This window comes from Rhipicephalus microplus, unplaced genomic scaffold, assembly GCF_043290135.1.
Source record: "Rhipicephalus microplus isolate Deutch F79 unplaced genomic scaffold, USDA_Rmic scaffold_137, whole genome shotgun sequence".
Taxonomy (NCBI): Eukaryota; Metazoa; Arthropoda; class Arachnida; order Ixodida; family Ixodidae; genus Rhipicephalus; species Rhipicephalus microplus.
The window spans coordinates 180,001-200,000 of record NW_027464709.1 but is presented as its reverse complement, the minus strand read 5'-3'; the positions used below and the strand labels follow the sequence as shown (position 1 = coordinate 200,000).

Sequence of the window (20,000 nt, the reverse complement as noted above, 5' to 3'; positions counted from 1 at the left end):
CCGGCTGACGCGGTTTTCGCGCCGCCCCGGCTGACGCGGTTTTTGCGTCGCCCCGGCTGACGCGGTTCGGACTTTGCACTTTTTGGCTCACCCCGGCTGGCGGCCCACTCACTCGATCGCCAGGTCTGTTTGCCCCGGTGGTTCCACCGCCAGGCTTAAGCGCGAACTTTTTTTGTTTGTTTTCTTTTGATTAAGCGCAAGCTTTTTTCTTTGTTTTCTTTTGATTAAGCGCGGGCTTTTTTCTTTGTTTTTTTTTTGATTTCGCCCCGGCAGACGCGGTTTTTGCGCCGCCCCGGCTGACGCGGTTTTTGCCGCCCCGGCTGACGCAGTTCGGACTTAGCACTTTTCGGCTGTGCCTGGCTGGCGGCCCACTCACTCGATCGCCATGTCTGTTTGCCACAGTTTTCCCGGTGGTGCCGCACCCGGGCTCGCCCCGGCTGACGCAGTTTTCGCGCCGCCCCGGCTGACGCGGTTTCGTGCCGCCCCGGCAGACGCGGTTTTCGCGCCGCCCCGGCTGACGCGGTTTCGTGCCGCCCCGGCAGACGCAGTTCGGACTTAGCACTTTTCGGCTGTGCCTGGCTGGCGGCCCACTCACTCAATCGCCATGTCTGTTTGCCACAGTTTTCCCGGTGGTGCCGCACCCGGGCTCGCCCCGGCTGACGCAGTTTTCGCGCCGCCCCGGCTGACGCGGTTTCGTGCCGCCCCGGCAGACGCGGTTTTCGCGCCGCCCCGGCTGACGCGGTTTCGTGCCGCCCCGGCAGACGCAGTTCGGACTTAGCACTTTTCGGCTGTGCCTGGCTGGCGGCCCACTCACTCGATCGCCATGTCTGTTTGCCACAGTTTTCCCGGTGGTGCCGCACCCGGGCTCGCCCCGGCAGACGCGTTTTTTTTTTCTTTCGCCCCGGCTGACGCAGTTTTCGCGCCGCCCCGGCTGACGCGGTTTCGTGCCGCCCCGGCAGACGCGGTTTTTTGCGCCGCCCCGGCTGACGCGGTTTTTGCCGCCCCGGCTGACGCAGTTCGGACTTAGCACTTTTCGGCTGTGCCTGGCTGGCGGCCCACTCACTCGATCGCCATGTCTGTTTGCCACAGTTTTCCCGGTGGTGCCGCACCCGGGCTCGCCCCGGCTGACGCAGTTTTCGCGCCGCCCCGGCTGACGCGGTTTCGTGCCGCCCCGGCAGACGCGGTTTTCGCGCCGCCCCGGCTGACGCAGTTCGGACTTAGCACTTTTTGGGCTGAGCCTGGCTGGCGGCCCACTCACTCGATCGCCATGTCTGTTTGCCACAGTCTTCCCGGTGGTGCCGCACCCGGGCTCGCCCCGGCAGACGCGTTTTTTTTTCTTTCGCCCCGGCAGACGTGGTTCCCCCCCCCCCTTTTCGCTCGCCCCGGCTGACGAGGTTTTCGCGCCGCCCCGGCTGACGCAGTTTTCGCGCCGCCCCGGCTGACGCGGTTTTCGCGCCGCCCCGGCTGACGCGGTTTTTGCGTCGCCCCGGCTGACACGGTTCGGACTTTGCACTTTTCGGCTGTGCCTGGCTGGCGGCCCACTCACTCGATCGCCATGTCTGTTTGCCACAGTTTTCCCGGTGGTGCCGCACCCGGGCTCGCCCCGGCTGACGCAGTTTTCGCGCCGCCCCGGCTGACGCGGTTTCGTGCCGCCCCGGCAGACGCGGTTTTCGCGCCGCCCCGGCTGACGCGGTTTCGTGCCGCCCCGGCAGACGCAGTTCGGACTTAGCACTTTTCGGCTGTGCCTGGCTGGCGGCCCACTCACTCAATCGCCATGTCTGTTTGCCACAGTTTTCCCGGTGGTGCCGCACCCGGGCTCGCCCCGGCTGACGCAGTTTTCGCGCCGCCCCGGCTGACGCGGTTTCGTGCCGCCCCGGCAGACGCGGTTTTCGCGCCGCCCCGGCTGACGCGGTTTCGTGCCGCCCCGGCAGACGCAGTTCGGACTTAGCACTTTTCGGCTGTGCCTGGCTGGCGGCCCACTCACTCGATCGCCATGTCTGTTTGCCACAGTTTTCCCGGTGGTGCCGCACCCGGGCTCGCCCCGGCAGACGCGTTTTTTTTTTCTTTCGCCCCGGCTGACGCAGTTTTCGCGCCGCCCCGGCTGACGCGGTTTCGTGCCGCCCCGGCAGACGCGGTTTTTTGCGCCGCCCCGGCTGACGCGGTTTTTGCCGCCCCGGCTGACGCAGTTCGGACTTAGCACTTTTCGGCTGTGCCTGGCTGGCGGCCCACTCACTCGATCGCCATGTCTGTTTGCCACAGTTTTCCCGGTGGTGCCGCACCCGGGCTCGCCCCGGCTGACGCAGTTTTCGCGCCGCCCCGGCTGACGCGGTTTCGTGCCGCCCCGGCAGACGCGGTTTTCGCGCCGCCCCGGCTGACGCAGTTCGGACTTAGCACTTTTTGGGCTGAGCCTGGCTGGCGGCCCACTCACTCGATCGCCATGTCTGTTTGCCACAGTCTTCCCGGTGGTGCCGCACCCGGGCTCGCCCCGGCAGACGCGTTTTTTTTTCTTTCGCCCCGGCAGACGTGGTTCCCCCCCCCCCTTTTCGCTCGCCCCGGCTGACGAGGTTTTCGCGCCGCCCCGGCTGACGCAGTTTTCGCGCCGCCCCGGCTGACGCGGTTTTCGCGCCGCCCCGGCTGACGCGGTTTTTGCGTCGCCCCGGCTGACACGGTTCGGACTTTGCACTTTTCGGCTGTGCCTGGCTGGCGGCCCACTCACTCGATCGCCATGTCTGTTTGCCACAGTTTTCCCGGTGGTGCCGCACCCGGGCTCGCCCCGGCTGACGCAGTTTTCGCGCCGCCCCGGCTGACGCGGTTTCGTGCCGCCCCGGCAGACGCGGTTTTCGCGCCGCCCCGGCTGACGCGGTTTCGTGCCGCCCCGGCAGACGCAGTTCGGACTTAGCACTTTTCGGCTGTGCCTGGCTGGCGGCCCACTCACTCAATCGCCATGTCTGTTTGCCACAGTTTTCCCGGTGGTGCCGCACCCGGGCTCGCCCCGGCTGACGCAGTTTTCGCGCCGCCCCGGCTGACGCGGTTTCGTGCCGCCCCGGCAGACGCGGTTTTCGCGCCGCCCCGGCTGACGCGGTTTCGTGCCGCCCCGGCAGACGCAGTTCGGACTTAGCACTTTTCGGCTGTGCCTGGCTGGCGGCCCACTCACTCGATCGCCATGTCTGTTTGCCACAGTTTTCCCGGTGGTGCCGCACACGGGCTCGCCCCGGCAGACGCGTTTTTTTTTTCTTTCGCCCCGGCTGACGCAGTTTTCGCGCCGCCCCGGCTGACGCGGTTTCGTGCCGCCCCGGCAGACGCGGTTTTTTGCGCCGCCCCGGCTGACGCGGTTTTTGCCGCCCCGGCTGACGCAGTTCGGACTTAGCACTTTTCGGCTGTGCCTGGCTGGCGGCCCACTCACTCGATCGCCATGTCTGTTTGCCACAGTTTTCCCGGTGGTGCCGCACCCGGGCTCGCCCCGGCTGACGCAGTTTTCGCGCCGCCCCGGCTGACGCGGTTTCGTGCCGCCCCGGCAGACGCGGTTTTCGCGCCGCCCCGGCTGACGCAGTTCGGACTTAGCACTTTTTGGGCTGAGCCTGGCTGGCGGCCCACTCACTCGATCGCCATGTCTGTTTGCCACAGTCTTCCCGGTGGTGCCGCACCCGGGCTCGCCCCGGCAGACGCGTTTTTTTTTCTTTCGCCCCGGCAGACGTGGTTCCCCCCCCCCCTTTTCGCTCGCCCCGGCTGACGAGGTTTTCGCGCCGCCCCGGCTGACGCAGTTTTCGCGCCGCCCCGGCTGACGCGGTTTCGTGCCGCCCCGGCTGACGCGGTTTTCGCGCCGCCCCGGCTGACGCGGTTTTTGCGTCGCCCCGGCTGACACGGTTCGGACTTTGCACTTTTCGGCTGTGCCTGGCTGGCGGCCCACTCACTCGATCGCCATGTCTGTTTGCCACAGTTTTCCCGGTGGTGCCGCACCCGGGCTCGCCCCGGCTGACGCAGTTTTCGCGCCGCCCCGGCTGACGCGGTTTCGTGCCGCCCCGGCAGACGCGGTTTTCGCGCCGCCCCGGCTGACGCGGTTTCGTGCCGCCCCGGCAGACGCAGTTCGGACTTAGCACTTTTCGGCTGTGCCTGGCTGGCGGCCCACTCACTCAATCGCCATGTCTGTTTGCCACAGTTTTCCCGGTGGTGCCGCACCCGGGCTCGCCCCGGCTGACGCAGTTTTCGCGCCGCCCCGGCTGACGCGGTTTCGTGCCGCCCCGGCAGACGCGGTTTTCGCGCCGCCCCGGCTGACGCGGTTTCGTGCCGCCCCGGCAGACGCAGTTCGGACTTAGCACTTTTCGGCTGTGCCTGGCTGGCGGCCCACTCACTCGATCGCCATGTCTGTTTGCCACAGTTTTCCCGGTGGTGCCGCACCCGGGCTCGCCCCGGCAGACGCGTTTTTTTTTTTCTTTCGCCCCGGCTGACGCAGTTTTCGCGCCGCCCCGGCTGACGCGGTTTCGTGCCGCCCCGGCAGACGCGGTTTTTTGCGCCGCCCCGGCTGACGCGGTTTTTGCCGCCCCGGCTGACGCAGTTCGGACTTAGCACTTTTCGGCTGTGCCTGGCTGGCGGCCCACTCACTCGATCGCCATGTCTGTTTGCCACAGTTTTCCCGGTGGTGCCGCACCCGGGCTCGCCCCGGCTGACGCAGTTTTCGCGCCGCCCCGGCTGACGCGGTTTCGTGCCGCCCCGGCAGACGCGGTTTTCGCGCCGCCCCGGCTGACGCAGTTCGGACTTAGCACTTTTTGGGCTGAGCCTGGCTGGCGGCCCACTCACTCGATCGCCATGTCTGTTTGCCACAGTCTTCCCGGTGGTGCCGCACCCGGGCTCGCCCCGGCAGACGCGTTTTTTTTTCTTTCGCCCCGGCAGACGTGGTTCCCCCCCCCCTTTTCGCTCGCCCCGGCTGACGAGGTTTTCGCGCCGCCCCGGCTGACGCAGTTTTCGCGCCGCCCCGGCTGACGCGGTTTTCGCGCCGCCCCGGCTGACGCGGTTTTTGCGTCGCCCCGGCTGACACGGTTCGGACTTTGCACTTTTCGGCTGTGCCTGGCTGGCGGCCCACTCACTCGATCGCCATGTCTGTTTGCCACAGTTTTCCCGGTGGTGCCGCACCCGGGCTCGCCCCGGCTGACGCAGTTTTCGCGCCGCCCCGGCTGACGCGGTTTCGTGCCGCCCCGGCAGACGCGGTTTTCGCGCCGCCCCGGCTGACGCGGTTTCGTGCCGCCCCGGCAGACGCAGTTCGGACTTAGCACTTTTCGGCTGTGCCTGGCTGGCGGCCCACTCACTCAATCGCCATGTCTGTTTGCCACAGTTTTCCCGGTGGTGCCGCACCCGGGCTCGCCCCGGCTGACGCAGTTTTCGCGCCGCCCCGGCTGACGCGGTTTCGTGCCGCCCCGGCAGACGCGGTTTTCGCGCCGCCCCGGCTGACGCGGTTTCGTGCCGCCCCGGCAGACGCAGTTCGGACTTAGCACTTTTCGGCTGTGCCTGGCTGGCGGCCCACTCACTCGATCGCCATGTCTGTTTGCCACAGTTTTCCCGGTGGTGCCGCACCCGGGCTCGCCCCGGCAGACGCGTTTTTTTTTTCTTTCGCCCCGGCTGACGCAGTTTTCGCGCCGCCCCGGCTGACGCGGTTTCGTGCCGCCCCGGCAGACGCGGTTTTTTGCGCCGCCCCGGCTGACGCGGTTTTTGCCGCCCCGGCTGACGCAGTTCGGACTTAGCACTTTTCGGCTGTGCCTGGCTGGCGGCCCACTCACTCGATCGCCATGTCTGTTTGCCACAGTTTTCCCGGTGGTGCCGCACCCGGGCTCGCCCCGGCTGACGCAGTTTTCGCGCCGCCCCGGCTGACGCGGTTTCGTGCCGCCCCGGCAGACGCGGTTTTCGCGCCGCCCCGGCTGACGCAGTTCGGACTTAGCACTTTTTGGGCTGAGCCTGGCTGGCGGCCCACTCACTCGATCGCCATGTCTGTTTGCCACAGTCTTCCCGGTGGTGCCGCACCCGGGCTCGCCCCGGCAGACGCGTTTTTTTTTCTTTCGCCCCGGCAGACGTGGTTCCCCCCCCCCCCCTTTTCGCTCGCCCCGGCTGACGAGGTTTTCGCGCCGCCCCGGCTGACGCAGTTTTCGCGCCGCCCCGGCTGACGCGGTTTTCGCGCCGCCCCGGCTGACGCGGTTTTTGCGTCGCCCCGGCTGACACGGTTCGGACTTTGCACTTTTCGGCTGTGCCTGGCTGGCGGCCCACTCACTCGATCGCCATGTCTGTTTGCCACAGTTTTCCCGGTGGTGCCGCACCCGGGCTCGCCCCGGCTGACGCAGTTTTCGCGCCGCCCCGGCTGACGCGGTTTCGTGCCGCCCCGGCAGACGCGGTTTTCGCGCCGCCCCGGCTGACGCGGTTTCGTGCCGCCCCGGCAGACGCAGTTCGGACTTAGCACTTTTCGGCTGTGCCTGGCTGGCGGCCCACTCACTCAATCGCCATGTCTGTTTGCCACAGTTTTCCCGGTGGTGCCGCACCCGGGCTCGCCCCGGCTGACGCAGTTTTCGCGCCGCCCCGGCTGACGCGGTTTCGTGCCGCCCCGGCAGACGCGGTTTTCGCGCCGCCCCGGCTGACGCGGTTTCGTGCCGCCCCGGCAGACGCAGTTCGGACTTAGCACTTTTCGGCTGTGCCTGGCTGGCGGCCCACTCACTCGATCGCCATGTCTGTTTGCCACAGTTTTCCCGGTGGTGCCGCACCCGGGCTCGCCCCGGCAGACGCGTTTTTTTTTTCTTTCGCCCCGGCTGACGCAGTTTTCGCGCCGCCCCGGCTGACGCGGTTTCGTGCCGCCCCGGCAGACGCGGTTTTTTGCGCCGCCCCGGCTGACGCGGTTTTTGCCGCCCCGGCAGACGCAGTTCGGACTTAGCACTTTTCGGCTGTGCCTGGCTGGCGGCCCACTCACTCGATCGCCATGTCTGTTTGCCACAGTTTTCCCGGTGGTGCCGCACCCGGGCTCGCCCCGGCTGACGCAGTTTTCGCGCCGCCCCGGCTGACGCGGTTTCGTGCCGCCCCGGCAGACGCGGTTTTCGCGCCGCCCCGGCTGACGCGGTTTCGTGCCGCCCCGGCAGACGCAGTTCGGACTTAGCACTTTTCGGCTGTGCCTGGCTGGCGGCCCACTCACTCGATCGCCATGTCTGTTTGCCACAGTTTTCCCGGTGGTGCCGCACCCGGGCTCGCCCCGGCAGACGCGTTTTTTTTTTCTTTCGCCCCGGCTGACGCAGTTTTCGCGCCGCCCCGGCTGACGCGGTTTCGTGCCGCCCCGGCAGACGCGGTTTTTTGCGCCGCCCCGGCTGACGCGGTTTTTGCCGCCCCGGCTGACGCAGTTCGGACTTAGCACTTTTCGGCTGTGCCTGGCTGGCGGCCCACTCACTCGATCGCCATGTCTGTTTGCCACAGTTTTCCCGGTGGTGCCGCACCCGGGCTCGCCCCGGCTGACGCAGTTTTCGCGCCGCCCCGGCTGACGCGGTTTCGTGCCGCCCCGGCAGACGCGGTTTTCGCGCCGCCCCGGCTGACGCAGTTCGGACTTAGCACTTTTTGGGCTGAGCCTGGCTGGCGGCCCACTCACTCGATCGCCATGTCTGTTTGCCACAGTCTTCCCGGTGGTGCCGCACCCGGGCTCGCCCCGGCAGACGCGTTTTTTTTTCTTTCGCCCCGGCAGACGTGGTTCCCCCCCCCCTTTTCGCTCGCCCCGGCTGACGAGGTTTTCGCGCCGCCCCGGCTGACGCAGTTTTCGCGCCGCCCCGGCTGACGCGGTTTTCGCGCCGCCCCGGCTGACGCGGTTTTTGCGTCGCCCCGGCTGACACGGTTCGGACTTTGCACTTTTCGGCTGTGCCTGGCTGGCGGCCCACTCACTCGATCGCCATGTCTGTTTGCCACAGTTTTCCCGGTGGTGCCGCACCCGGGCTCGCCCCGGCTGACGCAGTTTTCGCGCCGCCCCGGCTGACGCGGTTTCGTGCCGCCCCGGCAGACGCGGTTTTCGCGCCGCCCCGGCTGACGCGGTTTCGTGCCGCCCCGGCAGACGCAGTTCGGACTTAGCACTTTTCGGCTGTGCCTGGCTGGCGGCCCACTCACTCAATCGCCATGTCTGTTTGCCACAGTTTTCCCGGTGGTGCCGCACCCGGGCTCGCCCCGGCTGACGCAGTTTTCGCGCCGCCCCGGCTGACGCGGTTTCGTGCCGCCCCGGCAGACGCGGTTTTCGCGCCGCCCCGGCTGACGCGGTTTCGTGCCGCCCCGGCAGACGCAGTTCGGACTTAGCACTTTTCGGCTGTGCCTGGCTGGCGGCCCACTCACTCGATCGCCATGTCTGTTTGCCACAGTTTTCCCGGTGGTGCCGCACCCGGGCTCGCCCCGGCAGACGCGTTTTTTTTTTTCTTTCGCCCCGGCTGACGCAGTTTTCGCGCCGCCCCGGCTGACGCGGTTTCGTGCCGCCCCGGCAGACGCGGTTTTTTGCGCCGCCCCGGCTGACGCGGTTTTTGCCGCCCCGGCTGACGCAGTTCGGACTTAGCACTTTTCGGCTGTGCCTGGCTGGCGGCCCACTCACTCGATCGCCATGTCTGTTTGCCACAGTTTTCCCGGTGGTGCCGCACCCGGGCTCGCCCCGGCTGACGCAGTTTTCGCGCCGCCCCGGCTGACGCGGTTTCGTGCCGCCCCGGCAGACGCGGTTTTCGCGCCGCCCCGGCTGACGCAGTTCGGACTTAGCACTTTTTGGGCTGAGCCTGGCTGGCGGCCCACTCACTCGATCGCCATGTCTGTTTGCCACAGTCTTCCCGGTGGTGCCGCACCCGGGCTCGCCCCGGCAGACGCGTTTTTTTTTCTTTCGCCCCGGCAGACGTGGTTCCCCCCCCCCCTTTTCGCTCGCCCCGGCTGACGAGGTTTTCGCGCCGCCCCGGCTGACGCAGTTTTCGCGCCGCCCCGGCTGACGCGGTTTTCGCGCCGCCCCGGCTGACGCGGTTTTTGCGTCGCCCCGGCTGACACGGTTCGGACTTTGCACTTTTCGGCTGTGCCTGGCTGGCGGCCCACTCACTCGATCGCCATGTCTGTTTGCCACAGTTTTCCCGGTGGTGCCGCACCCGGGCTCGCCCCGGCTGACGCAGTTTTCGCGCCGCCCCGGCTGACGCGGTTTCGTGCCGCCCCGGCAGACGCGGTTTTCGCGCCGCCCCGGCTGACGCGGTTTCGTGCCGCCCCGGCAGACGCAGTTCGGACTTAGCACTTTTCGGCTGTGCCTGGCTGGCGGCCCACTCACTCAATCGCCATGTCTGTTTGCCACAGTTTTCCCGGTGGTGCCGCACCCGGGCTCGCCCCGGCTGACGCAGTTTTCGCGCCGCCCCGGCTGACGCGGTTTCGTGCCGCCCCGGCAGACGCGGTTTTCGCGCCGCCCCGGCTGACGCGGTTTCGTGCCGCCCCGGCAGACGCAGTTCGGACTTAGCACTTTTCGGCTGTGCCTGGCTGGCGGCCCACTCACTCGATCGCCATGTCTGTTTGCCACAGTTTTCCCGGTGGTGCCGCACCCGGGCTCGCCCCGGCAGACGCGTTTTTTTTTTTCTTTCGCCCCGGCTGACGCAGTTTTCGCGCCGCCCCGGCTGACGCGGTTTCGTGCCGCCCCGGCAGACGCGGTTTTTTGCGCCGCCCCGGCTGACGCGGTTTTTGCCGCCCCGGCTGACGCAGTTCGGACTTAGCACTTTTCGGCTGTGCCTGGCTGGCGGCCCACTCACTCGATCGCCATGTCTGTTTGCCACAGTTTTCCCGGTGGTGCCGCACCCGGGCTCGCCCCGGCTGACGCAGTTTTCGCGCCGCCCCGGCTGACGCGGTTTCGTGCCGCCCCGGCAGACGCGGTTTTCGCGCCGCCCCGGCTGACGCAGTTCGGACTTAGCACTTTTTGGGCTGAGCCTGGCTGGCGGCCCACTCACTCGATCGCCATGTCTGTTTGCCACAGTCTTCCCGGTGGTGCCGCACCCGGGCTCGCCCCGGCAGACGCGTTTTTTTTTCTTTCGCCCCGGCAGACGTGGTTCCCCCCCCCCCCCCTTTTCGCTCGCCCCGGCTGACGAGGTTTTCGCGCCGCCCCGGCTGACGCAGTTTTCGCGCCGCCCCGGCTGACGCGGTTTCGTGCCGCCCCGGCTGACGCGGTTTTCGCGCCGCCCCGGCTGACGCGGTTTTTGCGTCGCCCCGGCTGACACGGTTCGGACTTTGCACTTTTCGGCTGTGCCTGGCTGGCGGCCCACTCACTCGATCGCCATGTCTGTTTGCCACAGTTTTCCCGGTGGTGCCGCACCCGGGCTCGCCCCGGCTGACGCAGTTTTCGCGCCGCCCCGGCTGACGCGGTTTCGTGCCGCCCCGGCAGACGCGGTTTTCGCGCCGCCCCGGCTGACGCGGTTTCGTGCCGCCCCGGCAGACGCAGTTCGGACTTAGCACTTTTCGGCTGTGCCTGGCTGGCGGCCCACTCACTCAATCGCCATGTCTGTTTGCCACAGTTTTCCCGGTGGTGCCGCACCCGGGCTCGCCCCGGCTGACGCAGTTTTCGCGCCGCCCCGGCTGACGCGGTTTCGTGCCGCCCCGGCAGACGCGGTTTTCGCGCCGCCCCGGCTGACGCGGTTTCGTGCCGCCCCGGCAGACGCAGTTCGGACTTAGCACTTTTCGGCTGTGCCTGGCTGGCGGCCCACTCACTCGATCGCCATGTCTGTTTGCCACAGTTTTCCCGGTGGTGCCGCACCCGGGCTCGCCCCGGCAGACGCGTTTTTTTTTTTCTTTCGCCCCGGCTGACGCAGTTTTCGCGCCGCCCCGGCTGACGCGGTTTCGTGCCGCCCCGGCAGACGCGGTTTTTTGCGCCGCCCCGGCTGACGCGGTTTTTGCCGCCCCGGCTGACGCAGTTCGGACTTAGCACTTTTCGGCTGTGCCTGGCTGGCGGCCCACTCACTCGATCGCCATGTCTGTTTGCCACAGTTTTCCCGGTGGTGCCGCACCCGGGCTCGCCCCGGCTGACGCAGTTTTCGCGCCGCCCCGGCTGACGCGGTTTCGTGCCGCCCCGGCAGACGCGGTTTTCGCGCCGCCCCGGCTGACGCAGTTCGGACTTAGCACTTTTTGGGCTGAGCCTGGCTGGCGGCCCACTCACTCGATCGCCATGTCTGTTTGCCACAGTCTTCCCGGTGGTGCCGCACCCGGGCTCGCCCCGGCAGACGCGTTTTTTTTTCTTTCGCCCCGGCAGACGTGGTTCCCCCCCCCCCCCCTTTTCGCTCGCCCCGGCTGACGAGGTTTTCGCGCCGCCCCGGCTGACGCAGTTTTCGCGCCGCCCCGGCTGACGCGGTTTCGTGCCGCCCCGGCTGACGCGGTTTTCGCGCCGCCCCGGCTGACGCGGTTTTTGCGTCGCCCCGGCTGACACGGTTCGGACTTTGCACTTTTCGGCTGTGCCTGGCTGGCGGCCCACTCACTCGATCGCCATGTCTGTTTGCCACAGTTTTCCCGGTGGTGCCGCACCCGGGCTTGCCCCGGCAGACGCGTTTTTTTTTTTCTTTCGCCCCGGCTGACGCAGTTTTCGCCCCGCCCCGGCTGACGCGGTTTCGTGCCGCCCCGGCAGACGCGGTTTTTTGCGCCGCCCCGGCTGACGCGGTTTTTGCCGCCCCGGCTGACGCAGTTCGGACTTTGCACTTTTTGGCTGAGCCTGGCTGGCGGCCCACTCACTCGATCGCCATGTCTGTTTGCCACAGTTTTCCCGGTGGTGCCGCACCCGGGCTCGCCCCGGCAGACGCGTTTTTTTTTTTCCTTCGCCCCGGCAGACGTGGTTCCCCCCCCCCCCTCCGTCTTTCTTTTTGTTTTTTTTTTCGCCGCGGCTGAAGTGGATTTTTCGGTGCCTCGACGCCCCGGTAGTCGCGGTTTTTCCGTTTCCGCACGGCCCCGGCTGACGCTGCTCGGTCACAGTCGCCTTTTGTGAGGATTGCAGACTTCTTGAGCGCGGGTGTTTTTTTTTGTTGTTGTTGTTGTTTTATTACGCATTCGCTCCAGCAGACGCTGTTTAGACTTTTTGTTTCCTCTTTTATCCTGCGACGAGGTGACGAGGTTTATTCGGTGCCCCGCCGCCCCGGCTGAAGTGATTTTTCCTGTCCCGTGCCGCCCCGGCTGACGCGGTTGGGACTTCGCGTTTGTTCGGCCGCCACGGGTTTTGGCGCACTCGCTCGGTTGCTTGTTGTTGCCACTTGTTGCGAACCCAGGTTTCTTGAGCGAGCGCGGGCGTTTTTTCTTCCTTTCTTTCTTTGTTCTATGTGTTAGCGAATCGGCCTTTAATATCACACGAGGACTCACAACCAACAATTTTCAGTTTGAAGTGTAAAAAATCTGCAGGTGTTGACGTAACTGACTTGCCCCGTACCCTTGAGTACATCCATGAAGTTCTCGTAGTACTACTAAATCGCATTATTCCAAGTGGAGAAATTCCCATAAACTTGCAAACCTCTACACGAAAATCGGTGCGCGTGATAAAGTTGAAAATTATCGTCCGATATCAAATGTGCCTTCTATAACACAAATTCTAGGAAAAAAAAAAAAAACACTTGTTCGCCGTTTTCTGCGCCGTGACTGGCAGCACTCCGGCGAAGCGAAACGGGGTCGATTCGAGCACGATATCGGCGTCTTTCGACGTGCTCGCCGGCGACCGTCGCACGAGTACGTCGCACGAGCGCGTCTGCCGGGGCGCCGTTTGCGAAGCCGACGCAAAAGTGGGAACCGCCGCTCGGATGATCGCCGCTTTCGGCAGAGTGAGTGTTGGCACTCCGGGGAAGCGAAACAGCGTGAATGCGCCCACGAAATCGGCGTATTTTGAAGTGCCCGCCGGCGACCGTCGCACGAGTACGGTAAACCGCGTCAGCCGGGGCGTAGTTCGGGACGCCGACGAAAAAGTGGGAAGCGCAACTCGGATCTTCGCCGTTTTTGCAGGAGTGAGTGGCGGCCCTCCTGCGAGACCAAGAAGCATCGATTCGTGCACGAATTCGGCGCCTTTCGACGTGATCGCCGGCGACCGTCGCTCGAGTAGGGCAAACCGCGTCTGCCGGGGCGGGCTTCGGGACGCCGATGCGAAAGTGGGAAACGCTGCTCGGATGTTCGCCGTTTTTGGCCGAGTGAGTGCTGGCACTCGGGCGAAGCCAAACGGGGCCGATTACGGCACGATATCGGCGTCTTTCGACGTGCCCGGCGGCGACCGTCGCACGAGTACGGTAAACCGCGTCAGCCCGGGCGGAGTTCGGGACGCCGATGCGAAAGTGGAGAACGCCGCTCGGATCTTCGCCGTTTTTGGAGGAGTGAGTGGCGGCACTCCGGAGAAGCCAAGGAGCGCCAATTAGCGCACGATATCGGCGTCTTTCGACGCGCTCGCCGGCGACCGTCGCACGAGTAGGGCAAACCGCGTCTGCCGGGGCGGGGTTTACGACGCCGACGCAAAAGTGGGAACCGCCGCTCGGATGTTGGCCGTTTTTGGCAGAGTGAGTGCTGGCACACCGGCGACGCGAAAGAGCGCGAAAGCGCCCACGAAAGTGGCGTATTTGGACGTGCTTGACGGCGACCGCTGCAGGAGTACGAAAAACCACGTCAGCCGGGGCGAGCGACCCACGGCGGTCTGGGTGCTTATCGCTGCTATTATAGGGGCACCCCGGCAGACGCAGAAAAAAAAAATTTTTTTTCGACCTTCTTTTTTGCTGGTCGAGCTCGGGTAACCCAGGTCGCAATGGGAGCCGCGCACGAAAGCGGCGTCGCGAGACGCGTTCGCGGTCGCTAGTCGCACGAGCTCGGCAACCGCGTCAGCCGGCGCGGAGTTCGGGATGCCGACGGCTAAGTGGGTACCGCTGCTCGGATGTTCGCCGTTTTTGGCCGAGTGAGTGCTGGCACTCCGGCGAAGCGAAACGGGGCCGATTCGGGCACGATATCGGCGTATTTCGACGTGCTCGCCGGCGACCGTCGCACGAGTACGGCAAAGCGCGTCTGCCGGGGCGAGGTTTGCGATGCCGACGAAAAAGTGGGAAGCGCCGCTCGGATCTTCGCCGTTTTTGCAGGAGTGAGTGGCGGCCCTCCTGCGAGACCAAGAAGCATCGACTCGCGCACGATATCGGTGTCTTTCGACGTGCCCGCCGGCCACCGCCGCACGAGTACGGCAAACCGCGTATGCCGGGGCGGGGTTGGCGACGCCGACGCAAAAGTGGGAACCGCCACTAGGATGTTCGCCGTTTTTGGCAGAGTGAGTGCTGGCACTCCGGCGAAGCGAAAGAGCGCGAATGCGCCCACGAAAGTGGCGTGTTTGGACGTGCTTGACGACGACCACCGCAGGAAAACGAAAAACCACGTCAGCCGGGGCGAGCGACCCATGGCGGTCTGGGTGCTTATCGCTGCTATTATAGGGGCACCCCGGCAGACGCAAAAAAAAAAAAAATTTTTTTTCGACATTCTTTTTTGCTCGTCGACCTCGGGTGACCCAGGTCGCAGTGGGAGCCGCGCACGAAAGCGGCGTCGCGAGACGGCTTCGCGGTCGCTAGTCGCACGAGCTCGGCAACCGCGTCTGCCGGGGCGGAGTTCGGGACGCCGACGGCTAAGTGGGAACCGCCGCTCGGATGTTCGCCGTTTGTGGCCGAGTGAGTGCTGGCACTCCGGCGAAGCCAAACGGGGCCGATTCCGGCACGATATCGGCGTCTTTCTACGTGCTCGCCGGCGACCGTCGCACGAGTACGGCAAAGTGCGTCTGCCGGGGCGGGGTTTGCGACGCGTACGCAATAGTGAGAACCGTCGCTCGGATGTTCGTCGTCTTTCGCCGAGCCAGTGCTGGCACTCCGGCGAAGCCGAACGGAGCCGATTCGGGCACGATATCGGCGTCTTTCCACGTGCTCGCCGGCGACCGTCGCACGAGTACGGTAAACCGCGTCAGCCGGGGCGGAGTTCGGGACGCCGATGCGAAAGTGGGAAGCGCCGCTCGGATCTTCGCCGTTTTTGGAGGAGTCAGTGGCGGCACTCCGGTGAAGCCAAGGTGCGCCAATTCGCGCACGATATCGGCGTCTTTCGACGTGCCCGCCGGCCACCGTCGCACGAGTACGGCAAACCTCGTCTGCCGGGGCGGGGTTTGCGACGCCGACGCAAAAGTGGGAACCGCCGCTCGGATGTTCGCCGTTTTTGGCAGAGTGAGTGCTGGCACTCCGGCGAAGCGAAAGAGCGTGAATGCGCCCACGAAAGTAGCGTATTTGGACGTGCTTGACGGCGACCGCCGCAGGAGTACGAAAAACCACGTCAGCCGGGGCGAGCGACCCACGGCGGTCTGGGTGCTTATCGCTGCTATTATAGGGGCACCCCGGCAGACGCAGAAAGAAAAAAAAAATGGGGACATGGCGTGCGTCACCGTGCGGCTTCGCAGCGTTGCCGAAGTCGCCGAGCCCTTCGACTGAGCCGAACGGCGGACAGGGAACGTTGGTCGGCCGTTCTAACCTGTCGGTGCCACGCCGAGACGTCGTTAAGGAAAACCGCGTCGTGGGCCTCTACGACGCCGTCGAGTCGTTGTACGTTTGGTGTCCAGCGTGTCGGCGGCGAGTAGCGGACACGTCGTTCACGACTTCGGTCTTTCGCAGTCGACGCGAACTTGCGGAGAGTCGTGGTGCCTCACGTTTTCGGCAGAAACCGCGGCGGAATTTTCCCGTGCGTGCGCGCACGACCTCGGTGCTGTGCCGTCAGCGTAGTGTTGCACAAACTCGTGGCCTACCCAAGGTGCGGTACGTTTGCGGCCGTATCCTCGGTGGGAATTTCGTGAGTAGGGTCGCAAATTCTACGACCTCGGCGGGTTTGAGAGCGACGTAGACTTGTGGCACGCTCAACGTGCCACACGTTTCGGGGCACACCCGCGGTGAAATTTTCTCGAGTACGCTCGTATTAGTGCCCAAGGAGGTCTGGGTACTTATCGCTGCTATTATGTGGGGGTTCTCGTGAGCGGCGTACGCGAAAGCGACCGGGTGTCTGATATGCGGCGGGCTTCGGCCTCGTCAAGCGTGTCCTCGGGTCTGCTCCAGGGGAATCCACGGCAGTCGTCTGCAGCCTCATCCGCTTGATGCGTTAGGGGCTGGTTGTCGGACGGTGCCGTTTTACCACGATATCGAGGTGTGTTCCGTGTCGTCCTCGGGCGATTCAGATGCGAAAGCGCCGAAGACGCGGGCGTGACCCGTCGTCTGGCGGCTTTGCAGTCTCGGCTCCGTTGCTAGTTCCGGCCGGTCCACCGACAGTGCAGCGGGCTTGGGCAACCCGCACGGCGCGACCGAGTCGATGCAACGAAAAAGAGCGAGCATGAACGTGCTTCTTGCCGCACGGCTCCCACTCGTCTTTCGGGAAGGTTGTGCCGTAGCGAGCTCGAACGCCGTCATCTCGGAGTGCAAAATAAGCGTGTTGGGGCGCCTGAAGGTGGCCTCCGCCGCACACAGACTGCGTCCGGCCCGCCGAAGGCGAGGACGGACGCGCAGTCGAACGATTACCTGGTTGATCCTGCCAGTAATCATATGCTTGTCTCAAAGATTAAGCCATGCATGTCTAAGTACATGCCGAAATAAGGCGAAACCGCGAATGGCTCATTAAATCAGTTATGGTTCCTTAGATCGTTTCTTCCTACTTGGATAACTGTGGCAATTCTAGAGCTAATACATGCAGTGAGCCTGGAGCCCTTTGGGTAACGGGTGCTTTTATTAGACCAAGATCGATCGGGTTTCGGCCCGTATTGTGTGGTGACTCTGGATAACTTTGTGCTGATCGCATGGCCACGAGCCGGCGACGTTTCTTTCAAGTGTCTGCCTTATCAACTTTCGATGGTAGGTTACTTGCTTACCATGGTTGTTACGGGTAACGGAGAATCAGGGTTCGATTCCGGAGAGGGAGCCTGAGAAACGGCTACCACATCCAAGGAAGGCAGCAGGCGCGCAAATTACCCACTCCCGGCACGGGGAGGTAGTGACGAAAAATAACAATACGGGACTCTTTTGAGGCCCCGTAATTGAAATGAGTACACTCTAAATCCTTTAACGAGGATCAATTGGAGGGCAAGTCTGGTGCCAGCAGCCGCGGTAATTCCAGCTCCAATAGCGTATACTAAAGCTGCTGCGGTTAAAAAGCTCGTAGTTGGATCTCAGTTTCAGACGAGTAGTGCATCTACCCGATGCGACGGCTCGGACTGAACATCATGCCGGTTCTTTCTTGGTGCACTTCATTGTGTGCCTCGAGATGGCCGGTGCTTTTACTTTGAAAAAATTAGAGTGCTCAACGCAGGCGAGTCGCCTGAATAAACTTGCATGGAATAATAGAACAAGACCTCGTTTCTGTTCTGTTGGTTTTTGGAATACGAGGTAATGATTAAGAGGGACGGACGGGGGCATTCGTATTGCGGCGCTAGAGGTGAAATTCTTGGACCGTCGCAAGACGAACTACTGCGAAAGCATTTGCCAAGAATGTTTTCATTGATCAAGAACGAAAGTCAGAGGTTCGAAGGCGATCAGATACCGCCCTAGTTCTGACCATAAACGATGCCAACCAGCGATCCGCCTGAGTTACTCAAATGACTCGGCGGGCAGCTTCCGGGAAACCAAAGTATTTGGGTTCCGGGGGAAGTATGGTTGCAAAGCTGAAACTTAAAGGAATTGACGGAAGGGCACCACCAGGAGTGGAGCCTGCGGCTTAATTTGACTCAACACGGGAAAACTTACCCGGCCCGGACACTGGGAGGATTGACAGATTGAGAGCTCTTTCTTGATTCGGTGGATGGTGGTGCATGGCCGTTCTTAGTTGGTGGAGCGATTTGTCTGGTTAATTCCGATAACGAACGAGACTCTAGCCTATTAAATAGGTGCGGGGTTCCCAGCACCTTACAACCTTCTTAGAGGGACAAGCGGCTCCTAGCCGCACGAAACAGAGCAATAACAGGTCTGTGATGCCCTTAGATGTCCGGGGCCGCACGCGCGCTACACTGAAGGAAGCAGCGTGTCTTTATCCCTGTCTGAAAAGACTGGGTAACCCGTGGAACTTCTTTCGTGATTGGGATAGGGGCTTGCAATTGTTCCCCTTGAACGAGGAATTCCCAGTAAGCGCGAGTCATAAGCTCGCGTTGATTACGTCCCTGCCCTTTGTACACACCGCCCGTCGCTACTACCGATTGAATGATTTAGTGAGGTCTTCGGACCGATGTCCGGCGCGGCCTTTCGGTTGCGCCGGTCTGTTGGAAAGATGACCAAACTTGATCATTTAGAGGAAGTAAAAGTCGTAACAAGGTTTCCGTAGGTGAACCTGCGGAAGGATCATTAACGGATTGTGAAGGGTGAGCGCCTCAGCTGCGTCTGCGCCCGACACTTTCTGCCGCTGACCCCGTTTGGACGCGGGGTCGGCTTTTCCCCACGGGGCTGCCTGAATGTGGAGCGGCACCCCGTGACAAATTGTTGCGCCCAGCGGACGCCAACACCGCGACCTTGGACGGTCGGCCAGGTGGCGGACGCGGGTACAAACGGCGCAACGCACTCATAGGTCGGCTTTCGACCCGCCACAGCACCGTGGCTCGAAGCGCTCGAAATGCGCGACCCGACCGCTGCGGGACCGCCTAGTACTGTAAACAGGAGCGGCGGAGCGCGAACGGCGAGTCGTGGTTACGTCGGTAGAAGGCGAGGCTGCGCGTTCCCGAAACGCCAGCCGAGTGCCCTCCCGACCGTTCGAGCGTGCAAGAACGAGACCCGACAATCGCGCGGCGACTGCCAAGTACGAGAGGAACGGCACAAGCGTCGGCGGTCGGTCAAGGAACTGGCGATGTGACGGGTCCGCTGTGCACCAGTGCATACCGTCCCGCCGTCCGCGGCAAGCGCCTCCGCGTCCTCGGGTGACGGAGGCTGCCGGTCGGTTCTTGCAGGCGAGGGATCTCGCTGGCACCGGTTCGCGTTGACGCGCGGCCGGTCATGGCACGGCGATGCGACGGCCGAGGTGCGCAGTACTCGATGGAGGAACCGCACGCTCCGATGACCGTCCCGCCCTCCGCGGCGTATGCGTACCGACCGTAATGGTTGCAGCAGCGCCGGCCGGCTTTTGAATTTGCCACACGAAACACGGTGCGAGATCGCGGTTAGGGGAGCGTCGACGTTGCCAGGCGTTTTGCTTGCTGCCGAGGGAAAGGCGGCACGGCCACGTCGCGCTCGTCGCGATTAGCGGGTCTGCGCGCTTTGGGAAGGTGCCGCAACGACTTGCCGAAAGAGGAAGCACGGAAGAACGAGGGACTTGGACGTCCCGACAATTGAACGCACTTGCGGCCAGGCCCTTGCTGGCTTCGTTCTTCCGCCTCGAGTAGGCTCGTACGCGGCTCCGGCGCCGAAAGTGGTCCTTGGCACCGACTTCGGTGGACGTGGGAAGTGCCGCGCAAGTACGGCGCGCCTGGCTCCACCTGTTGGCTAAAGTAGGCAGCCGGATCGGCATTTTGGTGTGCGGTGGCAAACCGTGGATGCGAAAAAAGCTTGTGCGATTTCGTGGAACAAAAAGCGGGGGTCCCCCTTTTTATGCGGAGGAGACCGACCCGCCTGCCGTGGTGAACCGCGACGCCACGGTAAAAACGGGAGAGGCTTGTCGATGGGACCGTGCATCCCGCGCTCCACGGAGGCCGGGAGGCGGCCGCCCGAGGAAATGTGTAGCCGTCGAGGCCCGCATCTGCGTGCACTCTTATCCAAATGGGTGTACCGCAGGCATTTTCTGGTTAGGCGGGCCAATGAGAGCGAGCACACAACGATACCTACGGGTCCGGCTTGGAGAACCGGCTTCGACGCCTCCCGAGTATTTATAGAGGGGTGGACCACGAAAGCACTCGCAAGTAGCGAAAGCGAAACGCCGTCCGAAACACACCGTTTGCTCGATTTGCGGCAGCCGAAAAAGGCGCGGCAGAGTTTTGGAGTCCAAGCGTGCGCTGAAAAGCGCCCTTCTTGGCCACTGTTTGGCCGAGTGCCAGAAAC

General features: G+C 64.2%; 1 non-coding gene across 1 annotated transcript; it reads left to right on the top strand.

The window, feature by feature from the left end:
* The first annotated feature begins 16,508 nt into the window (after positions 1-16,508).
* Positions 16,509-18,323, top strand: LOC142791093 (small subunit ribosomal RNA). Its single transcript, XR_012890002.1, has one exon. It is a non-coding gene; the product is annotated as a small subunit ribosomal RNA (ribosomal RNA).
* The last annotated feature ends 1,677 nt before the right edge of the window (positions 18,324-20,000 follow it).